Raw genomic sequence first — 23,199 nt, 5'->3', positions numbered from 1 at the left:
AGTCTGAAGCAAGGTGACTTCCCAAAGTTTTAAGGAGATGATAGAGAAATGACTCTCATGCTGAGAGAGGTGGGCTTTTTAGTTGGTACAGGCACAGGTTTTCAAGGACAGTCTGTGGCAATCACTTAAGAAGGGGAACTTTAATAATCTTACTTAATCCTCACAATGGTTCTGTGAAGGCAATGGCTTTACTGAAGAGAAGTCTGAGTAGCAGAAAGGTTCCATGACCGGTCTGGAGTTCAAAGTAAGCAACAGTGTGAAGCTGTCTGTCCGGCCTCTTGGCTTATCCCTTCCCTAGCTGGGTCCTCTAAACTTGGGTTCTGCAGTATGTTAATAACTGGTTAGCAAAGGATTTGGGGGCACAAATAAATTTGGGGACCACAGGATTATACAGAAGTGACTGCTATTGTTACGGTCATTTTGCAGCAGGGCTGCTCAAAGACTTCAGCGTCTCAGTGTGAGCTGTGACTCTCTAAGAAGAAGATATTTATGAGTTTACTTGAATAGAGAGCCCGATCTTCCCAGAGCTCTCTTGGAAAATCGCAGTTGCCCTTGCCAGGCCCTCTACCCATGTTGCCTACCTTCCTTTTAACTTCAAGATTTGGTCATTTCTGATCCTTGAAGTTTTAAGTTTAGTAACCAGGATTCATTAGTGAAAACATAATCCCTGTTTAATCCTCATGTGATTTAACAATTATTTGTTAAAGATGTGTGATGGGCTTGGCACTGTGCCGCATGCTGTGACATACCATAAACCATTAAAAGTTTCCTTTTCTTGTGACAATATTACTACTGAGAGAAGCAACAAAAACAATGATAATGACAACACAGACTTACCAGACCACACTCTGCTCTTTCCAAAGTGCATTTATAGCTTGTATCTCACTTGCTGGGGATGGAGATAGATGCAGTAGGTGTTACTGACTCCATACAATGGGGCTAACAGGATATAATCCTAAGGAGTCAGGTGAATCGCTCAGTCTCAGGACTAGCCATCCATTAGGGTGTTTCCTTTCAGCTTCCCCTCAACTTTCCAATATGGTAGATTTCATTTTAACATTTGTATTTGAAATAATGGCCTAACCACCCCCACCATCCCCCACCTGACCCACCACAGCCATGAGCTTGTAGGTCAGGGATAAGGAATGCTCTCCACCATCCACCATCCACTATCCAAACCATCTCTGATTTTTAATTATATCACTGTTTCATGAAAAGTATATCTGTTTTATCCTAAAATTGGGCCTGAACCCCTTCAGAGATCTGCTTGTTCCTATCCTTACCATCTTAAGTGGCTTTTGTTTACTCCTCTATTGTTTGAGGAGATTTGGAAAGAAGTCTCGAAACTGTAGTTCTCACATTGGCAGTGATCTTTATGACCACAAAAGATTAATTACCAGGGGAACCTATAACTTTGCATGATCAAAGCAAAAATTCTATTTTTATGGCTGCCTGTGTTTTATCCTCTATAAATTTTATAATAATGATTAGGCTCAGAGGATGAACATAATTTACATACATCAAAATGTCTCATGCTGTCCTTATAGCCAGAGAAACACCTGCAGCAAGTAGAGGAAGCAGAAAGCTCCCAAGTTCTCGGAGGCATTCGTCAATGGAAGCTCTCTAAGGCAGAGAGACACACGCAGAGACAGAGACCGAGAGAGGGAGACTCTGACAATGACAGTGGCACCCTGTCACTGCCGTTGTGTGGCTGGCAGTGTTCACACAGGAATAATGCATTCTGCACTTGTCAGAAGTACGCTCACTTCAGCTTTTTTATCCCTTCCCAAGGTGATCAGCCTTATTTCCCAGAAATGCTTTTTCTCTTACACTGACCAGAAACTCTTTAGAAGTGTCAGCGCAGGAAGGACTTTAGAGAAGGTTGCTATTTAACGCGACTGGTTTCTCCCACCTGTGCCCAGAATATGCTCAAGCCTATAGATAGATGCGGTGCGTGTCCCCTGAGTCCCTGCGGCACCTTCCCTCTCCTCCAGCCTCCCACTTACTCTACCTTGGATTGATTTTGCCTCCTAGCGAAGAGTTAAAGGTTATCACGCAGGGATTTAAGTCCGGGCACGCTGGCAGACGTGTACCAAGGCAACGGCAGCTACAAATAGCATATGGTACAAGCTTTCAGGGTAAACATCAATTTCTCCAATTTGCTATAGCCTGAGAACCTTATAAGCCTAGCGAATGAATTGTGAGTGTGGGTTTTGTGCTGGATGGATGGAGCAGGGTTGTTTCTATAAAGCTCTGTTAATGTGCATGGAGTCTTCAGCTGAAATATCATGAAGGAGTAAAAAGTCACAGCTGTTTGATTTGCTGCCCTCTTTACATGTGCCAGCTTCAATCTTCTTGGACAAAGGCTGCCTTGCAATCTCTCACCTGGATCCAGCTTCATACAGATGAGAGAGGTGGCCAGAGCTTGCCCCCAAACACCAGGGCAAAGGCTCTCCCCTCATCTTTCTGCTTACCCAAACCCCATCTCCATTTTCAAATGCACTACTTGGCCTTCAGCTCAATATATATGTGTATATATATATATATATATATATATATATACATATATATATACACACACATACTTTTATTTTAAAACTGGGAGCATGCAATTTAAATAACCCATGTCATTTTATGAAGGACTTTATAACCTATACCACTTACTCAGCCTTAGCAAATTTCCCACAACTTACCAGCACACATAGCAAACTTTGATACTGACTTAAATTCTTGCATTTAATTTGACAAATGCGTTGTTTTTCCTTCCAGATATCGCTGGTTTACAACTTCACCAACAGACAATTAATTTGATTCTCACGGACACTGTTTAGGACTTAGCTTTCTGTTCACAAGAAGTGATTCTAAGAGAAAGTGAAATGCAGATAATCACACCTACTGAAAATAAACACTTTGTAAGTGTTTAACTGAATTCAATTCAGAAAGAAAATGAACACATTGAATAAAAACATAATTTTATGTATTTAAATCATTCTGTACTAATTTGGGCTAAAAGAAGGCACCATAAGGTGAAATTCAATATGAATACCAAGACAACAATGACAACAATTCATGTCCAAGTGTTCCCTCAGCTCTTTTTGCTCTTTCTCAGAGAACACCCATGAATAGCACCCTATATATGGAAATATTTTCTGTTTCTATGAGATCCTCCATTAACCATAATAGGTATTGAGGTCTTTCCATGTGCTAGGCACTGTGTTAAGTGTTTTACATGGACTATCTTGTTACACTTCTAGGAGATAAGTACAATTATTACCCCATTTTATAGATGAGGAGACTAAGGCCAAAGGCAAAAAGCTTGGCCAAAGTCATAGGACTAGTAAGTGCTAGGGTTCTAGATCCACACTCAGCCTAAACCCATTTGGCACTTTCATGTTTATATCTGGGCTTTTAGATTGGACACAGCTCCCCCAGGGCTAAGTGTTGGTTGTCTTTGTTTCCCCTTGTGTTCTTAGAACACTCAAATATTTGTCAATTTTAAAGGGCCAAAACAATCCTGGGAAAAACCAGAATAACAGTATAAAACCGGCAGGCCTAGAAATGCGATTCTCCCAAAGGAGACCTAGCTTTTCTTCCTGATGATGTTAAAAGACTAGAATATGATCATTTAGTTTAAGGACAACCTTAAATAAAAGTTTCATTAATCAGAATGAGTATTCCTACAATAATGAGCCCTGGATTGAATTTTAGAACCCTCTTCATTCTTTGTTAATAACAAAGCTGTTATAAAAATAATTTGATAAGACAGTCCATTGCAATGGTGTGACTTAGCCGTAAAAAGGGTTCCTTAGCCTAGTGTCTGAGCATCCCCGACTTATGTAATGCTAACATAATGGATTATGCATATTGTATCGGGTTAAAAAGGAAACCCAGTGAAGTATTACGGCAATTTTAAAAATATATATCAGGGCTTGTTCAGCACAGATATTTAAAATTTAAACCTGTTTAAATATTCAACCGAAACTAAAATAAAATTCTGAAAAATGGTATTCAATAGAAAAGCTCCATTAAGAATAAAAATGCTTTTCCAAACCCATTTAGTTCTAATAGAAATCCATCGAGTGAGGGTTTCATTGTTGCAGCACCGGCCAAGGCAAAATTACACATACATTTGGGGAGAAGGAAATTGGTTGGACTTCTTGTGACACAAGCTTCCCTCGGAAAAGTAAGAGAAAAGAGAAGCTCCAGACCAGCACTCAGATCAGGCTACCATTTGCTTAAAATGGTCTGGAGCTTTCCTAAATCGCATCTTCTCATTTGTCCCTTGCTTCAGTGAAACCCCATTTCACCTTCCGCATCAGATGTGATTCTAAAAAGAAAAAAAAAATGGCACTTCTGGCTGCAATATCAGGATACTGACCAATTTGCCTCCTGTGAGCCAAGCTTTATGTCTCTGATAAACATCCTGCAGGATGTTTTTATTCAATTAATTGGGATGATTGCTTACACAGAAATGTACCGCTTTATCAAGGTCTGCTTGAATATCGGGGTTGGGCTGAGCCCCAGCGTTTTTGTTCTTGAGTTCTCCTGACAGCAAACGCAGGAGGATTTTGAGACATAATTAAAACAATCAGCAAGAATTAGCCAGCTTGGTGACTGCACTCAAACAGCAAACACAGAGGAGCAAATAAGGAAATGTGTGGGTACGAGAAGGGGAGTGCTCCAGAGATGGAGGGAAGGCTTTTAGGAGACCTGAAATGGAGGGTATTATGAGAAGAAATATAGGATAATATAAACAGAGTCTCTAATCCTGAGGACTGTAAATCCCTTTTCCTTAATTGGTTTAGAAACTGGGGTCTGTAATGTGAGACCGAGGGCTCTGGCTGCCTTTCTTCTTTGCTGCCCGGAATCACATTAAGTGGAAAACAATAGCGGGCCTGACAGCTCCCTTTCTGTGGGGCACTTAGAGCTAATCTGCTATTGAGACTAATACAATTACATGGGATTAGAACGCGGCCAACGTACTCGGGTTGGAGGATTCTCTTCTCAGGGGAGGGACCTGGGCTTTCTCAGAGGAGGGTCTGGGGGTGCCTCAAGTCTACAGGCCTCCTAATTAGTCTAAAATCCAGAGAAGTACCCATGACTCTGTAATTCACTCAGGATCTTGATGATGAATTCCAATCCAAAAGAATCCTCGTTGGAGGTTTGTCACCAATGGTCCTTTACACCATTTGGTTTATTTTTAAAGACTAATAATATAATCTAGAGATTTCCTTATGGGAGTACATCTCTCTAATTGTTCCCCCTGTTGCTTCACCTCAGTTTCCCAAGACAGAAGGGGAACCTGATTTAGGAATTCAGGAACCCCGACTGGCCACAGAGTCATTCCCTGGTATCTACTTGCACTTGAACTGACAGGTGACACTAGGATTTTTACAAAATGAATAGGGAGATCTACCAGCACTAATGAGCTAAATGAGAGTTTTCTTTTTCTTTTTTTTTATATTCATTTATTTATTTAGTGATCTCTATGCCCAATATGGGCTCACACAACCCTGAGATCAAGAGTTGCACACTCTACCAACTGAGCCAGCCAGGTGCTGCTCATTTAGAGTTTTCTTAAGTATCCCTGGGAACCTGACATCGGTGTCATGCGACACAAAGGAAAAGTGTGATATTTATAGAGAAAGGACACATTACGTTGGGAAAATAGCAACTTTTTAAAATGCAGTATTAGAGTCCTCCTTATGAGCTTTAAAAACTATCTCCAAAAAAATTAGTATACTACATACCAGCTATCCATTGCTATGTTTCTCTACCATTCAGTAACTAGTTGCACCTATTTTTCTTCTTATAATTTTTAAGTAGAAATAGCAAATATGACATGCTTATTACATCCCCAGCATGGTACAGCAATACTTTTCTAATTTAATTCCAAAGTTATTGGTCCTAAATAAGTGCCCCCAGTGAATGCTTTAGTTCCACCATCTATCTGTTTTATTAAAATGCTCACTACATTTTGAGCAGCTTGCTCAAGATCAGAGTTCTCTCTTTCTGATGGTCCACAAGTGACAAAGAATCTCTAGTCCGATATTATTTTTGGTTGTGGTATTTTCTTCAAAAGGTCCATGTTTCAATGCAAATGTGACCACGTGAGATGTTAACTGGATACTACAATTTGTCTCTGGATGTGAGGCCCAAAATGAACAAGATTCTGGTGCCTCTGATACAGGCATGGGAAGTGGGAAAAGGAGGAGAAAAGTGTAATAAGATAAAGACAGAGGTTAAGGCTTTCACATACTGATTAATATGAATTTTACCCAATTCTGAGAAAGGTATCAAAAAGATTAATTCTGGCTTGTTTTTTATTTAGTGCTCTCGCTTGTCCCTAGCTTGTGTATTATTCAAAGTAGCCTGGAGCTGCCTCTTCAGGCCTGGAAGTGAGCATTCCTCCAATTCTTCAAGGACAGGACTCCTCTCTGCCTTTCCTCCAGTGGCCTCCCCTGGTTAACAGAGGGTGATGACACTGGTGCCAGGCCTTTTACACCCGAGCTGACCATGTTCAGGCCAGCCCTAAGCCACAGGAAGAATGAAATATTCATTTGGTTGGTGAGAGACCTGCTACTTAGAAAGTTGAAGTAGCTTGCCCACAGACTGGGCTTGAAGGCCCCTGGTTCCCTTTTACTCCATACCACACACATCCTGCGCTGTTTCCCACCAGCGTCTCTCTCACCACCACCATCACCACCATCTGTGAAAGCCCTACTCTCTGCCAGCTATGGGGCTAATCATTTGAATACACTGTCTCCTACACGCATCACAACAACCCTGTGAGGCAGGTAGGTATTTTTGTGTCCACTTCGTAGAAGAAAAAACTGGGTTTCTGAGAAGTCAAGTGCTTTGCCTAAAGCCACACCTCCAAAAATGTCAGACACAACTCAAGACTTTGTGAAACTGAAGCTTATTCTTTCCATTATACCGTGATACCTCTTTTATCTATTGTGTGACTGGCCCCAATGTGCGAGGTTGCCTCTGTGGGTGTGCCATACCCAGAATCAATTCCTCTGATTGCTCACTGGGGGACTTTAATCCCAGCCTTAGGAATGGGCACATGACCAAATCTTTTCAGGAGGAATGTTTTGTCCCCTGGCCACCATGATCAGCAAGGTTGGACTTATGGGCCTAAGACCTGTGTGGTCTCACAGGACCCCATCCTCAGAAAGGTCCCACCCTTCATCTAATGTGCAGTAGTCACCATCTTGAAGTTCTTAGTAATTTTTAAATGAGGGGCCTTGCATTTTCATTTTGCGTTGGGCCCCACAAATTGTGCATTGGGTCCTGGTAACTGTTCTAGGGCTGGACACACACAAGGAAGCTCAATTTCAGAACTGCACTAATAAGGCTCAATTCTAGAACTTTGCTGGACTTTTTGAGAAAGTAGACCCTTTCTACTGAAGTGGTAAGCTTGGAGCTCCTGGGGGCCACCATGTGCACAGTCTGCCTGAAAATGAAGCCAGATGAAGGCAGAGCTGAGTGTCTTGATTAAATCACTGAAGTTCCTGGATCTAATCTATTTCCCAATTCTTTTTGGCCTAAGTCAGTTCAGGTCGGGTGTTTTTGCAACCCCCTAAAAGTTCCAACTAGTTCTGTTGCAGACTGGCTTCTCGAGCAGTACTGAGGCAGGGTTTAGGGTCCAGGATGTTTATTAGGATACATCTATGAAGGGAGGGTGAGAAAGCAGGATTGGACAGAGGAGGAGGTCAAATTTCTGCCTTTTGCAAGCCCAGTAAAGGCTCTGCCAACCTGGCAGTGAGCTGTGTGTGGAATATGGCTTGTTTGAGGTATCCTGTGCCAGGCCCAGGTGGCCAGGCCTTCACACCCTGACTCATTCAGTCTCAGGTGGAGCAGCTCTAGGAAAGGTGTGGATTTGAGTGAGGCAGCTCCCTGCAGCTGAGGCAGAGCTCAAAGGGGTTGACAGCCCAGAGTTGTCTGCTGACCTCACGTTCTCTGGCTGGCAGCACATCCTTCTTTGGAGAGGTCAGTGTGCCCTATCTCAGCTTCAGTTCTTCGAAAAGCCAAGACAAGACAGAACCCAAGACAAGGTTTATATGTACTAGTTTATAAATAAGTACAATCCTAGGGAAGTAGAAATTGGGGGGAAGGGTGAGGCAAGAAATGAAGGATAGCCAAGAAGAAGGTGTGTTATAGAGAGCTGGCCTCTATTTGGTACTAATGTCCCAGGACATTCAATCCTGGTGGAGGAAGAGCATCCACAGTTGACCCTCTTCTTAGGACATCAGGAAGAGCCATTTAGTGTCTCTGAGGCAGCTTTATAAGAGGAGCCAATTCCAGGTGCTGGGAATTCTGAAAGGTAACATTTAAACTCCTGCCCTCAAGCTTGCCATCTGGCTGGGAAGAGGGAATATGCACCAAAAAAAAAAAAAAAAAAAAAAGGTGATATAGGCTAAGCAGGCAGTTGGTGCAAACTAATGGTACACACACGTGTGCTATGGCATCTCTGAAAAGCAGCAGGTGTAAGAGACTGGAGAGGCAGGCTGTTTGCTTAGAGGTGGGACTAAGGCTGGACCTTTAAGTTTGAACTTTCCTAACTAGAGAGATAAGGAGGAGCAAAGAGGGGGAAGCCAAAATGGAAATGCACAAAAAAACAAAAAGACCACATCTTAGAGTAGCAAACAGATGGAAGGGCTAAAGGCCTAAAAGGGAGCTGGGAAAGAAATTCTGAGAAAAAGAAAAGGAACAATAAGATAAAAGGGGCTGGGGAGCTGGTAGGGATTGGTATTATCATATGTACAAAGCCAATATTATTTTAGGACTATGAGGTGAAATTCTCTTTGAAATTCTCAAAAGGTGCCTTCTTACCCACTCCTTTGTACCAGGGGTATGGATTTGCCAAGTGCATATTCTGTGTTATGTCTATACATTGTTCATGGGACTTTTTTGCCAAGTAGATTTTGGAAGTGCTTGACTTCAACGTAGTTAGCAATGACCACATGTCTCTTTGCCTGGAAACATAAAACCCCTCTTTAAACAATTAAAACTGTAATTGGCTGAAAATCTCTTATTCGGCTTGTCAAAGTTTAAGGAAAGGAAGCAAGCATTAGAGACTTGTACAGTCTTGACAGCCAGCTGTGGGACAACTGAAGAGATGATTCCAATCATCCCTTAATTTGTTTCTTCATGTGTGTTCATCACATTTCTCAAGTGCTCAAATGTAGTAATCATATTGAATAAAACACATAAAAATTGGATCCTCAAAGGTGTTGATTATTCAGAAAATGGGGATTTATGGGTTCCAGATCTGGCCTTCTGAGTTCTGCCAGAAACTGCACACCGGGGTTGGGAAGTTCTGTCTTTTCTGGAAGTTGATGTGTATGGAGAAGTTAAAGGAAAAGGGAGATGATTTCCAGAGTGATTTCTTTTTCTTTCAAGTACTCACTGTGGGTACTTACACATCTTTGTTTGAGATGATCCTGCTAGTGTGCAGAAACTTTGGTGCACTGACAGATGGTTTGGGGAAACCGTGAATATAAGAGTGTTCAAAGGACTCCTCAGCTAGGCACGGGTTTGGGGGAGCTTAAGGTTAAATTCAAGGATCCTAAGTTCACTCCTCAAACACATTCAGAATGAGACTTGTTTCCTCTGCTGCAGAATAAACAGATGGTTAGGGCACCTCGGCTCTGTAGTATTCACAGCTGCAGAGAATGGAAGCCTGCGTAGCTCATGTCACTCTATTCTCTGATATAGCCCCAAGCACCTGGTCATTATTTGTTTATTTGCTTAAGGGAACAAAGAAACAGGCTCTCTACACCCAGGCAGTGAGAAAAGGCCTTCCCTTCCAATGTTCATAAAGCTCCGGAGGCCTTCTCCCCAGCACAGAGCTATCAAATCCCAGGTTTGAAGAGCCCCCCCAGTAAGTCACCAGAGGCTATGTCCTTGTTTTGTAAGTCACTTTCCTGAAGCAGGGTCAATATTATTATTCCCATTTTGCACATTTTACACAGTAGATCAATTTTCAATTCCCAACAACTGAACTTCCCCAATTTTTATATGATGAAACTTAACTCCAATCATATGGGCATAAAGAATATGCATACCCACCAGAGCATTGTTTGATTTCAGGAAGAAATTTTATTTCACCTTAAAATATGGTCTATAGTAGCCTAATTGTGAAAAAAATGCATTGTGTGTGGGCCTTTTTTGCATATTTAGATATGGAAAATGTGAGCAGTCGCCAGATAATATAATTTTCATCCAGCCAAATACCGAGTACAATGAAGAAAATGCAACTTTTGCAGTGTGATTTATATGTGCTTATATACCCTTCATTTTTAGTCTATATGAAATGCAGACATTTATAGTTCTATAACCAGAGGAATAAAATTTGAATGTGTAGTAAAACGAGAAATGTATTTTAAATGGGCTTTAGAAACAGAACCGAGGAAGTCGTCAAGAGGCCACAGTCACTAATGTCATTGGTTATTTTGCTAGATGGCCACTCAGATGGAGGCCTGGCAGGCGCAGGATTGAATTTGGGCTGATGAGTAGTGGGAGATGGAGTGATAACTTCCTGGAAACCATTGAGATACAGCAACACAGTAATTGAGGTTGGCCATAAAGCAGCCATAAAGCCCGTATGAGAAATTCCTCCTGCTCATGTGATGCATCCTTATTTTTCACTTTTCAAAAAAGAACTATTTTATGATTTGGCATAGATCATTGATTGTAGTGTTTTTCCATTTCAAATATCTCCCAGCTTTGTTCTGTGTCAAATTAAAAAAAAAAAAAACACTATTATTTCCACAAACTATTGGAAGATTGAGTGGCCATTTGCCCATCAGCACCTATCATTTCCAATATAACTCCCTTGGGCATGCATTATAGAAGCCACTTACTGGCCCCAAGTGATGTATGGGAAAGAGGGAGCATTAAAGAATGTTCCTTGTTGTGATGGGCAACTGCTGTTGTTGACTCTCCAGGAGCTCTTCCTCTTTGTCCTAACAGAACTCTATTTGGAAACCTGTGTTATGTGGCTTCAGCGGAGAAGAATCCTCCAACCCCTACCACTCTCCCTCCAACCCCTTCCACAGGGATGTCATGTGACCCAAGCTAGGCCAATCAGAGTCCTCCTCAGGACTTCCCCATGAGCTCTTTAAGGGAAGACTGGTTCATTCCAATAGCATTACTAAGCTGGGGGGATAGGGGCTTAGAGTTGCTGGTGACCGTTTTTATTAAGCATATGGAGAAAAACATGGTAAGGACTGAAGCCAAGCCAAGCTAGGCTCAGAGATGGAGAGAAACCTAACTCATTACCCAATTTAAATCTCTAAATTCAGCCATGCTTGATTCCAGTAATAAACCTTCTTTTAAGTTTTGTCAACTAATGAACTTCCTTTTTTGTTTACTGTCGTTTTAGTTGAGTTTCTTCTATTATTTGCCACCCCAAAAGCCCTAATACACTCAAAGTTTACAAGGAGACTGTATTTTGTCTTTACCAGCCTTCCTTTTAGCCTGGTTTGGGGCCATGTGACTAGTTCTTGCTAATAGACTCTGAGCATAAGTGATCAGCGTTGAGGCTTAAAGAGATGGTGTGCCTCCTCCAGCTCCCTCTTCTACTTTTGCAGAGATGAAGAGGCCACGTCTACCAGATAGTATGGCTAGAAGATGACAGAACCTGAAGCAGCCCGGGTCCCTCAGACCCCGTGGACAGAGCCCCCTACCAGCCTTTGCTGTGTTAAGCCATTAAGATTTCAAGAATAATTTGTTAGGCACACAGAGGCTGATGATAGAAGTTAAGCTCAGCTCTATGGAACGATTAAGAAAGTTGTATTTTTCTTTGTTCCCCTAAGTTTATGGATAAGATCCATGTCTACCAAGCAGGTTTTTGTAATGATTCTTCATAGCATAGAAGTAGAGGTAGGGGGTTTCAAAGAAGACATAAAAAAGCCAAGAATAGGGAAACAATGAGCACAGCAGTTTTGCACGTTGAGAGAGGCAGAGGTCTCAGCCTCAAAGGAAGCCAACATTCATTGGGTCCCACTGTGAGTCAAGCACTTTACCTATGTTATTTCATTCCATTTTCACCAATAAGCAATGAGATGATATGATTTCTGTTTTATTGACAAGGAAATTGAATTCCAGAGAGATTAAGTAGAGCTACAGATTCCTGCCTAGAAAGGGTCAGCTTTGAACCCTATCTGTCCAGCTGCATAATCTAGCCCAAATTATTGTTATTACTATTAATAGCAGTATAAATATTACTTACAGATAATCCTTTCCAGATGCACTTAAAATACCAGTCTCTCCCACCCACCCTTCAACTTAGAGAAAGCAAGATGCACCCATATCTGGTCTGAGTCCTTGAGTTTCACCACTTTGATGCTTTAGGAACAAAATGCATTCCTCTCAGTCCCCTGGCACCCCCCAATTCCTCTATCCCTGAATTTGTATGTCCTTTGGCCATCATTGGAATGTGCCAGTCTTTTTCTTCAATATCCAGTCCAATGTTGTCCTTTCTAGTTTAATCAGTTTTGCTCTTGGGCACACAGCCAGTTTGGGTCCCATAATTCCTCATTCCCAGTTCCTCATATTCTCTGGACTATTTCTCTTTGTCCTGACAGATTTTCCTCTACTGATGGTCCCCATTTCTAATTTGTCAGCCAATATCCTCTCTTTAGCCTAACCTACAAGTTTCTTAATCTAGATCCAATCATTTTCTTTGCACTTATGAAAGACTGCCCCATCATTCTTATTTCTTTGCAACATTAGCATTCTCAAAAAATATTTATAAGTGATCACCCTCTGGGTTTCTAGTAAAATAGGATTTAGATTTCAATTTGCAATAATTTAGTGAAGAATATTACTTCTTCTCAAACTTCTAACTTACCTTAGCTTCAATAAGTATCTCTTATTCTAAATCCCCATATAGTTATGCCAAATATTTATTGATACCCAAGGTAAAAAATATGAAATTATAGAGAAACTGACTGGTCATTGTAAGATTACCCCCAAACTAAACAACAAACACAGCAATATACCTGGAAGTTTGAAGAGTCAGTGGGCCTCCAAAAATATAGAATCAGGCAAAACTATCCACTGCTTCATTGCCATAAATTGAAAACAAAACAAAACAAACACCTGGAGAAGAATGTATAACTTTCCTAAAGGGAAATCTGGGGAGGAGACCAGGATCAATTCTCTGAATTTCCATAAAAGGACACCAGCGATCATGAGCTGTCAGGGTATTCATGCAGTCACACAAGTAATGTCATTGTGCTGCAGCACAATTAGTACTCCTTATGACCTATCACTTAGATCAGTATTTATGAAGGCTCAGGCTGCAGATTATGAGCCAAAATTTGGCCTTTTTCCCACCAGTGACTAAAATAATGCATAAAAGCCCACTTAGCACATCTCTGTGAACATCACATTGTCATGAACTCATCCCTGAGACAGTAAATTCTATAAGCATTAATGGGTTTTATTCAACAAACATCCATTTTGTAGTCAGACAATTTTGCTACGGACACCTGCCAATTCATAGTCTAAGAAGAAATCACTGAGCTTATAGAGTTGTCATTTTAAAAATGAATATGTCTCATTATCTTTATTTATAATCTTTTTATTGCTCCAAACTATCAATCCAGAAGACCTTTGAAGGTTTTTGGGGAAAAAAAATGTTTTCCAATCAAAAATCAAACACCATACTTTGCCAATTAACAATGGGTTGATTTGCACATTGAATTCTCATTAATTTCATTGAAATAGGAAAGTAGGCAGAGGTCCCTGTCATCTGGACTGAGGCATATATCCTAGCATTGGAAGGTTTCATGAGAGATTGGATGGGAGGAAGGGACCTGGGTTCTAGTCCTCTGTGGCCTGCCACTATTCAGCCATCAGCCTCTTACCAAGTCTTCACATTGCTTTGGGCTTCTGGTTTTCTCAACTGTAAGTTTCTGGTCCTCTAGAATGATCCTCTTTCTTCAAGCAAATAGGATATTAATTGTACTCCTTGCTCAGCTTTCTTTTGATGGCTCTATCAGGCAAACTCCTATTCAGCCTGGCTCAGACATTACCTCTTCTTTGGTTCTTATTAGATTTGGACACCTTCTTCCACCTTTTATATTTTACTTTATAAAAACACTTCTATGCCATAATAAATACTATGGTAGAAGAAATAATGGCCCTTCAAAGATGCTCATGTTCTAATCCCCAGAACCTGTGAATATGTTAATTTACATGTCAAAAGGGATTTTGCAAATATAATTAAGTTAATTATCTCAGGATAGGGAGATTATCTTAGGTGATTTAGGTGGGGCCAGTGTAATTATAAGGGTTTTTATATGAGGGAGACACGAAGATCAAAATTAGAAAAAGGAGATGTGGCATTGTAATGATACAATTCAAAGATGGAGGAAGAGGCCATGAGCCAAAGAATGTAGGCTTCTAGAAGCTGGGAAAGGTTAAAAAAAAAAGCAAAGAAAAAGATTCTCCTTTGAAGCTTCCAGAAGGGTCATAGCTCTGTCAACACCTTAATTTTAGACTTCTGACCTCTAGAACTATAAGAGAATAAATCTGTATTGTGTTAAGTCCTTGAGTTTGCAGCAATTTGTTACAGCAGCAATCAAAGACCAACACAAAGACTATGATATATGATACAGCATACCAATATTATAACTGTTTATTTGTATGACTGATTGTCCTCTTGCTAGCCAATAAACTTCTTGAAGGCAAGGACCATATATTTTTGTCTTTATATTCTCAGTTCTTAGAAGAGTCCTTGGTATATACTAGATGCTCAAAAGATATTTGCTGAATGCTTGACTAGATGGATAAATCTTGTTTTGCAAAGATAATGTCAGAATTTAGGGGATAAATGATTTGCTCAGGGCTGCACAGTAATAAGAATGCTGCCCAAATGCTGCACTTTCTCTGGGATGTGGTATTTTTTGTGACTTGTATATTCACTGAGAATGCCACATTGATAGGGTTATAGTATTGTTATCCCCATCACTTCATATGAAACCACACTACACAAATCTAAACTCCTGGGTAGATAGTAGTTTTTATTTATTTATTTTAAGCATAATTCTTGAGATTCCATAGGAAAAAAAAAACATTCAAACATTGGCAGAGCACATTATATTATACAGTTTTACTTGGAGCTCTTTCAATGATTCAATTTAATGCTAAGTAGTCCAGATTTTGAGTAGTAAAAATATTATGTGCACTTCATCTGTTTGTTTAAAATGGGCTCTCTAAACAAAACCTACACTTTGCTGGAAGTTACCAGTGTCAGTGGGTGTGAATATGTATATTTACACATTACAGAGTGGAGAGGGGGTTGGGTAGGGGAGAGAGAGAGAGAGAACCCTCCCCCTATCCCTTCCAGTGTAAAGGTGTGGCTAAACTCCCACTGGCTCTGCGTTATGGTCCCACATGGGCCGTGACAAGAATAAGAGCACATTTTTGAGCACCCGTCCTTGGAAGAAAGCACAAGCGTGACTGCCATTTACACTGCAGATGGTCCGGGTTGTCTCAATCTTTGTGTGAACAGCTGCTTGTTGTCCTCTCACGGTTGTAGGAGAGTTTGTTCTGTTGTTTGGCAAGTTCCTTCGTCCAAGAGTTATTCCTATTTGGAAAGGAGAAAAGTTGGCTTAATGTCATCTTGCAAGAAGAGTTCAACTATTTTAACATAAGTTTCACTGAGAGAAAATTCTACAGATGTCCATTACAGGGATGCACTTTAATTCCAGTGGTTAGATCCTGCCATTACTATTTTAGAGGTTCAGATTCTGTTTTTCATCAGAAATACATATTTAAAATTTCACTTATATTTGCCGCTAGAAAATCTTTAGGACCCATCAATCTGCAAGTGTTTTTTGAATGCCTAGTCCTTAACGGTGAGACAAAAGAGGAATAAAATGCAGTATGTCCCCACAATTGAACTTTCAGTCTCACTGGGAAGATAGGACATCACTCCCACCACTGAAAAATCTGTGTACAAGGCACATGTATTACATAACTTTACTGAAAAGGTACACCAACAACGTTAAATAATTTTGCGAACAAAAAATATACTTCTCCTCCCACCCTGGCACAACCATTTTCATTTGCGTATTTGCATATTTGCCATATGTGGCCACACACAAGAAAGAAATATGCAAAAAGTCTTTCAATTCTACCATGATCTTCCCACAGTTTTTCCTTTGTTCCTCCTGTGGTGTGGAAAAGAGGCCCACAGTATGTTTGGAAGTTCATGAACAAATTTTTATAATTTTAGCACTGTAACCGGTAAGAGAGTAATTCTCATATCTTCCTGCACCTGTCACCTTGTCATTTGCTTCTCAACTCAAATGGTGTCTCTTTGGAGAGACCTTTCTTGACAATGCCCTCCAATACAGCGCTCTAACCTGTCATGGTCACATTATACTGTTTAATTTTCTTCACAGTCCTTATTTCAATATGAAATTCCTTATTTAACACTTCCCTATTTAATAATTCTTTATTCCCATTATGTGTTTGCTTGAGTGTTCTCTTGTAGCCCACGTTGGGAAAGAAACAAGGTCAGAGCAGGAAGTTTATCTGCTTTCACAGCTATACACCCCAAGTGCCTAGAACAGCACTTAGTATGTAGTAGGACCCCCTTTGACACTTGAAACTGAGTTCATGAAATACAAACTATCAGTCTTTGGTCTAATTCATAATTAATATTACTCATAGAAAAAAAAAGAAAACAAAATGGACAATGACTAAAACTTGCACAGAGTAAAATTTATTATAAATGAAGAATTGACTAAAGAATCTATTTTGGTAACATGGAAAATTCAAAAATTGATCTGAGAAAAAAACTTGTTTGAAACAATTGGCACACAAAAAACAGTGGCCAAAACTGCATATGGAAAAATTTTCCCTTGACTAAAAAGTGATAGAAGAACAAAATTTTCTAAACAGAATTTGTATCTGTAAAATTTGACCCTGGACAATTAGAGTTGGTGGAAGTAAAAGTCATAAAGGAAAACTCATAATAGCAGAAGATATAATAGGTAACATTTGATATGTTTAGGGGGAAAAAGACCTGATGGATAAATCAAATCTTCATCATAAAATTCATGAGAAAGAATTGATTTTGAGAAAAATAATTTTAGTGAAATGAAAATGAAAAAAAGAGAACTAAATTGTTTATACAGAAAAATTGATCAAATAATGCAATTGGCTTAATGCAGTTTGATTCAAAAAATTCCTTCTTGGCAGGGGTAAAATAATTCTGATCAAAATGATTGTGTTTATAAATATGGAGTCAATATATTCTTATGGTCAAGATGGTGAGATAACAACTTTCTATAATCTGCTCATATATATGTATAGCAATATAAATAATAAACCACCAAATTGTGAATCATAAACAGTCATAAAATAAACCAGTGTATAATGTGCTGAAAATGAAAAAAAAAATCATTATAAATTGTCAGAGGAGTTTCCTCAGAAAACAGGGAAGCCAGTAACCAGCTGGACAGGCTTGGGAAAGTCACTCAGCCATCCTAGGTCTTGAACATACACAACAAGAGTTTGAGCTACAAATTTAGACTGAAGTCAAATATGGAATACTAAGAGAAAGTGTGGATTACTGAGAATGAGAGCAGAAATACTAACAGGATATCATGGGCTCACCATTACGGGCTTCCTGCATTCAGGGGATAGGAAGATTAAAAAAAAAAAAGCACTGGAAAAAGAGGAAAAAATGAGCAAATCAATAAAAGAATAGAATGGTGCAGAGGTGCCTGGGTGGCTCAGTTGGTTAAGCAGATCTCTGCTTCTCTGTGGGTTTTGGCTTCATTTTCTCCTATTGCTTCTTATACTTGGCAGAGGAAATTGTAGCTGATAGCTCCTATACTTCAGTTTTGCCACAAAACAGTTTCTTTAATTCCAATGTTAAAAATCGCAGGGCAGGCGCACCAGGGTGGCTCAGTTGGTTAAGCGTCCAACTCTTGATTTTGGCTCAGGTCATGATCTTAGGGTTGTCAGATTGAGTCCCGTGATGGACTCTGGGCTCAGTCTGGAGCCTGCTTAAGATTCTCTCTCTCCCTTTCCTTCTATCCACCCGCTACTCACATACTCTCTAAACAGAAACAAACACAAAAACAAAACGAAACCCAGGGCAGGTCTAGCCCATCACTATTGTCAATGAAGTGGACCATTAAGAAGGCACAAGAAGACAAGACAGTTTCCAAAAGAGGGGAGATTACTGATTCTCAGAACATGGGTGAAGAATTACAGGATGGACAATAGGATATGACCACTGTAAGCAGTTAGGAAATACAAATGCTTTCAAGATCAAGCAAAAGAAGAACATGTCTAAAAGCAGAGAGGAACAGATGAAGTTGAAAATGGAAAGAGGTAATAAATAAAGGAAAGACAGATGGAGGAAGGTGAGAACCCCAAAGCTTCAGTACTCTCTTGATTTCTCCAATCTCTCACTCTTCGAGTTTGGTGATCCCACTGACCAGTTCTCCTGCTTCAGAGTTTATCTTCTCACCTTCTGATTGAGCCCTTAGTTCAGTCGTCTCTTTCTATGATGACTCTGCACCTCTGGGACATGCTGAGAGCCTTGGTCTCTGCCTCCTCCTGCTTCCCAGCATGGGTCTGGGAAAGCTGGGCAACAGACAGCTAGATCTCTTGAGACCAGGAAGGGATGAAGTCAGAAGCAAAGATGAAGAGTTCAACTTTTGCAAAGAAGGGAAAGTGGACATCTTTCCCATAGACAAACTGGCAGAAATAAATAAAGGGATACATTTCTGCAAAAACAGATTTAGGAAAAGAAAAAGACAAGTTATTGTAAAGGAAAGGGTGAATGGGGGATTTGGGGGAGAACGGCCTTGAGAAAAGAGGTTGAGGATACGAACTAAAGAGAAAAGTCAAGGCCATCTACTAGTAGGAAGGATGGAAACGAAGGAGCATAAAGAGTGTATTAGTTTCCTAGGGCTGCTGAAACAAATCACTACAAACAGGCAGCTTAAAACAACATAAATCTATTCTGTCACAATTCTGGAGGCCAGAAGTCTGAAATTAAAGTGTCATTAGGGTTGCATTTCCTTTGAAGACTCCAGAGGAGAATCCAGGCTGCTGGCATTCCTTACTTGCTGCATTATCCCAGTCTCTGCCTCTGCCTTCATATGGCCTTCTCTCTGTGTGTCTGTCACATCTCCCTCTGTCTCATTCATCATTGGATCTAGAGCCCATCCAGGTAATCCAGGATGATCTCATCTCAAAATCCTCAATTTAATTACACCCTTTCCCCAAATAAGGTAGCATTCACAGACTCAGGGATTAAAAGAGTATGTGTCTTTTTTAGGACCACCATGTGACCATTATGAGGGGTGGAAAAAAAAAGGTCTGGATTAGCTGATTTAGAAAAGCAGGCTTGGAACATGGAATAAAAGAATGAATGTGATTACTGAAAAGAGATGATGGCCAAGTCAGAGTTGGACACATGAATTTTTCATAGGCCAAGACTGCATGATTTTCCAGCTGCTTTTGGCAGCCTGGAAGCAGGAGCTAAGCAAGCAGACGGCAGAGGTAACTCAGAACGGGGTGTTTATAGGTGGGCTTAACAGAGAGTTAAGGAAATGAAAGATCTGCTTTTCCCCACTTCCAGCTATAGAATATGAGATGTCTGTTTATTTAAGCAAAACAGTACATGTTAATTCATCTTGTGAATTGTAAAGCATTTAACAAAATAAGGAGATGTGATTTTACTTGTTCCCCTCACTCCTCCCTCTACTTTATTCTTATATCCCAGCTATATTCTTACTATGCAATTCTATATTCATTACTATCCTCCCAAATCCCCCCAAAATAAAACTTTAAACAAAATCTCTATTTCAGTAAACCCAAACTTTTTTTTTTCATGAATGATGCCTTTAATAAGCGTAGACTAAGTACAATAATGACTGATAAATACTCCCAACATCCCCTGGCTCTCCAAAACCCTGGTGGCGGAGTATTTGTCTGTATCACCAGGGTCTAAAAAAAGTGTTAGAGAATTTTCATTTATTGTTGGAACCAGAGATAGTTCAAAAACCAAGCCTCTAGGTCATATTTCCAGGGCAACGCTCAATAGTTCCACCTCATCCTGGAAGGCTTGCTGGGGAAGCGAAAAAGCACAGGTTACTTCACAAGCTGCTAGATCTGTGATTTTTAAAGTTCATTTTTCCTCTTTATCTTTTTCTGCCTTTAAAAAAAAAAGCAGCTGAGCTCTCTCCTCAAACAAAAATTTATATCAAACACATAAAAGTGAAGCTGCCATGGTTGAGGTTTGGGAGGGGAACTCAGAACCTCCCCCAGCCAGTTTGTCTCCTCCCCCCACCCTAGTGTCTTTTCCCATAGGCCCCTCCTGTGGTGTCCCTTGAGTACCTCTAAGAAATAATTTCTGAGCAGCTACACTAGATAAGTATAGAATAGACTTAAGAGTGCAGAGCACAGAAGCAGCCTTCTGGTCCAGAGAACTTCAATATCTTGTCCATGGAGAGTCTGTCTGACTCAGGCTGAGCCTCCACTAATTAACTTTATTACTTAAGTAGTAGAATCAACAAATATTTACACCATGAGAGGCTTTAGTTCACATCCAGGCCAATTCTGTCCTTTTGGGTCAGTTCTGGGAATATTTAGAAATATTTAACTCAAGCTCAACTGCTCCTTCCAACAGGAACATGTAACTTGTTTCTTTCTTCTCTCTGTAAACCTTTGCAAGAACACATTAAAAAATATCTGATATAGAAGTTTCCAGGATAAATGGTTCTATTTTCATTGGTGTTGACATCTTACCATTTTCGAGAAGGCTTACAAGCCCAATTAAGGTCTCTGAAGAAAGGGTAAGTGTCAGTCCAGGCTTCATCTTAAACTAATGGTTTCATCTCCATCAAACTACTTTCTGAGGATCATCCTCATCTCCTTTCCCTCCTCCCTCTTCAAGATTTTTTATCTCTACCAAACTTTTTTCTTCTAATCTGAGGATATGTTTTTTTCTTTAAGCCTATTTATTTCTTAGCCATCTGACATGCCCAAGATAGCACAACCCTCGCAAGATCTGTTTTTACTGCACTACAATTGGCAATTCTCCCTGCTTGAATAAACTTGCACACATTAAAAGTTTTAATAGAGGAGTGAGGATTGCAAGTAGGTGTTAATAGGGCAGGCCTCCAAAATGAGCCAAGTACAAAGGTATTTGGCAGAAGAAAAATATTTCACTAACTTGAAATTGCAGATAAATAGCCGATGCAGTTAGATTCAAATGCATTATTTTGAGATGGGCATTCAGTAAAGTCTCTTAATACAAATCAAAAAGTACTTATTCAGTACCTCCTCTGTGAATGAAATTGTGTCAAGTTCAGTTATGGGGGATGGGGTGGGGTTGGGAATACAAGGATAAGTAAGACAATTTCTTTCTTAAATGACCATGTAACTTGAAGGATTAATCAAATGAGCTACAATGCAACACAAAAAGTTACGTAAAATAGATTTTGAATAGTGAGAAATGGATCATCTGAATGTGAAGAAGGGTGGCTATCAGTGAGATAGTGAGATAATCAGTGAGAATGGAAAAGAGTAGAAGGTATTCAAGATGTGTTGCAAAATATATATATATATATAGAGAGAGATAGTTATAGATATATAGAGATATAGATATATAGAGATATAATCTTAAACTGACTGTAAGGAGTGAGGGAGAAAGATAAGTCAAAGATAATGTCATGGTTTAAAGCTTGTGTTAGTGAGAAAATAGAGTGTCATTATCAGAAAACGATGACAAGGATATCTATGAAATGATAAGTTCTGTTTTGGATGGGAAAAGTCTAGGTGCTAGATCAACGCAGATACTGTTAATCAAAAAACTGAAAGAATGGGGTCTTAAGTTTGCCATAAGAGAGAACTTAGCTCAAATCATATCCATACAGTGACTCACAGGGAAGAAGATGAGATCGACAAAAACAAAGCAAAACAAAAAAACAAAATAACAACAACAACAACAACAAAAAGAACAGAAAGAGAAAAGGAATAAAGCACTGGGGGAAGAGAAAGTTTCAGAAGAAAACCACAAAAGTATCCAAATCTGTGAAGAGGGTTGAGGAGTGTGAAAACTGAGATCCTATTGGAGCTGGTAATTAGCAGGCTACTAGGGACTTTAATGAGAGCTCTTTCAGGAGGATGGTGGGTTTTCCTTACCTCATTGCCTCTGTTTATTCATAACATCTGCTACCTTATAACTTGGGTTTGCAGTGGATTTGACTTGATCTCATGGCTTCTCTCTATGCAACTTTTCAGTGTCTTCTGCTGATTGCTTTCTTATTTCTCCAAAATGTTCCAATTTGAATATCCTGCTCCCCCAAAAAAAGAATCGACTAGAATTTATCTTGGTTACATGCAGGCATCACAATTTGTTGGACGACCTATGGACCAATGTCTCAGGTCAAGTGCCTCTTCTGATCCGGTGGTCTGTTACTAGGAGAATGGCACCTATTTCCAGTCTAGGGCTGTCCCTTCAGCAAACAGACGGGCTGAGGTCAGCACCAGAAGTGACATGTCTAGATTATTATGTCCACAATATAATGCTCCATTCCAAAGTGTAAGGATTCAAACTCTAAATTGCTCCTGGAATTTTAAACAGTACCTAACGGGGAAGAAAAGTTCTCTTTATACCAGCATCCAATTAGTTCATAGGTCAATATTAATAAGGCTTTACATTTACTTAGCTGTTTAAACTTTGTAAAATGTTATTCTAAGAGGGTTCAGAGACAGAAAGGTATGTATAAACATACTCTACAAAGGCAAACACTTTATAGCTTTATTTTATGCAAATGAATTAATAAAAAAGTATGTGATAACTATCTAAACAATACCTGCCCCTTGGCAAATTGTCACAGTTACGGGTGCTTAACTAAACAGTACAATCTATCAACTTCCTTAGTTCTGGACCTTTAACAGCACATTTAGTACTTTTGCAGAGAAGAAACAACTCTTATTAGCTTGAAAGCCAAAAAGTTGCTTCTCTAAGCGTCATTGTTACTATAGAGATTGATATTAGGTTGTAAGGATCCATGTCCCTTCCTCTAGATTTGGTGCCCTGGAGGTGGTGGTCGAAGTGGGAGGAAATCCTTGGCCCACACAACAAATCAGAACAAATCAATTCACTTCAAACACAGGGTCTTCTGAGATCCACAGTAGCAA

At 39.9% G+C, this 23,199-nt stretch overlaps 2 long non-coding RNA genes across 2 annotated transcripts in view; both read right to left on the bottom strand.

Moving 5' to 3' along the window:
- The window catches only part of LOC144305879 (uncharacterized), a 40,639-nt gene extending 27,442 nt beyond the window's left edge, over positions 1 to 13,197 (bottom strand). Inside the window, exon 1 of the long non-coding RNA XR_013372900.1 lies at positions 13,014 to 13,197. This is a non-coding gene — a long non-coding RNA (uncharacterized LOC144305879). The remainder of the gene's footprint in view (positions 1 to 13,013) is intronic.
- A 1,824-nt stretch (positions 13,198 to 15,021) lies between these two features.
- LOC144306005 (uncharacterized) lies at positions 15,022 to 22,760 on the bottom strand. The gene is made up of 2 exons (XR_013373039.1): positions 22,198 to 22,760; positions 15,022 to 15,607 (listed from the first exon to the last, which is right to left on the bottom strand). It is a non-coding gene; the product is annotated as an uncharacterized LOC144306005 (long non-coding RNA).
- Between the last annotated feature and the right edge of the window lie 439 nt (positions 22,761 to 23,199).

The sequence above is a fragment of the Canis aureus genome, chromosome 36, assembly GCF_053574225.1.
Source record: "Canis aureus isolate CA01 chromosome 36, VMU_Caureus_v.1.0, whole genome shotgun sequence".
NCBI lineage: Eukaryota > Metazoa > Chordata > Mammalia > Carnivora > Canidae > Canis > Canis aureus.
The sequence above is the reverse complement of the archived record's forward strand: the minus strand, read 5'-3'. Positions and strand labels throughout refer to the sequence as shown.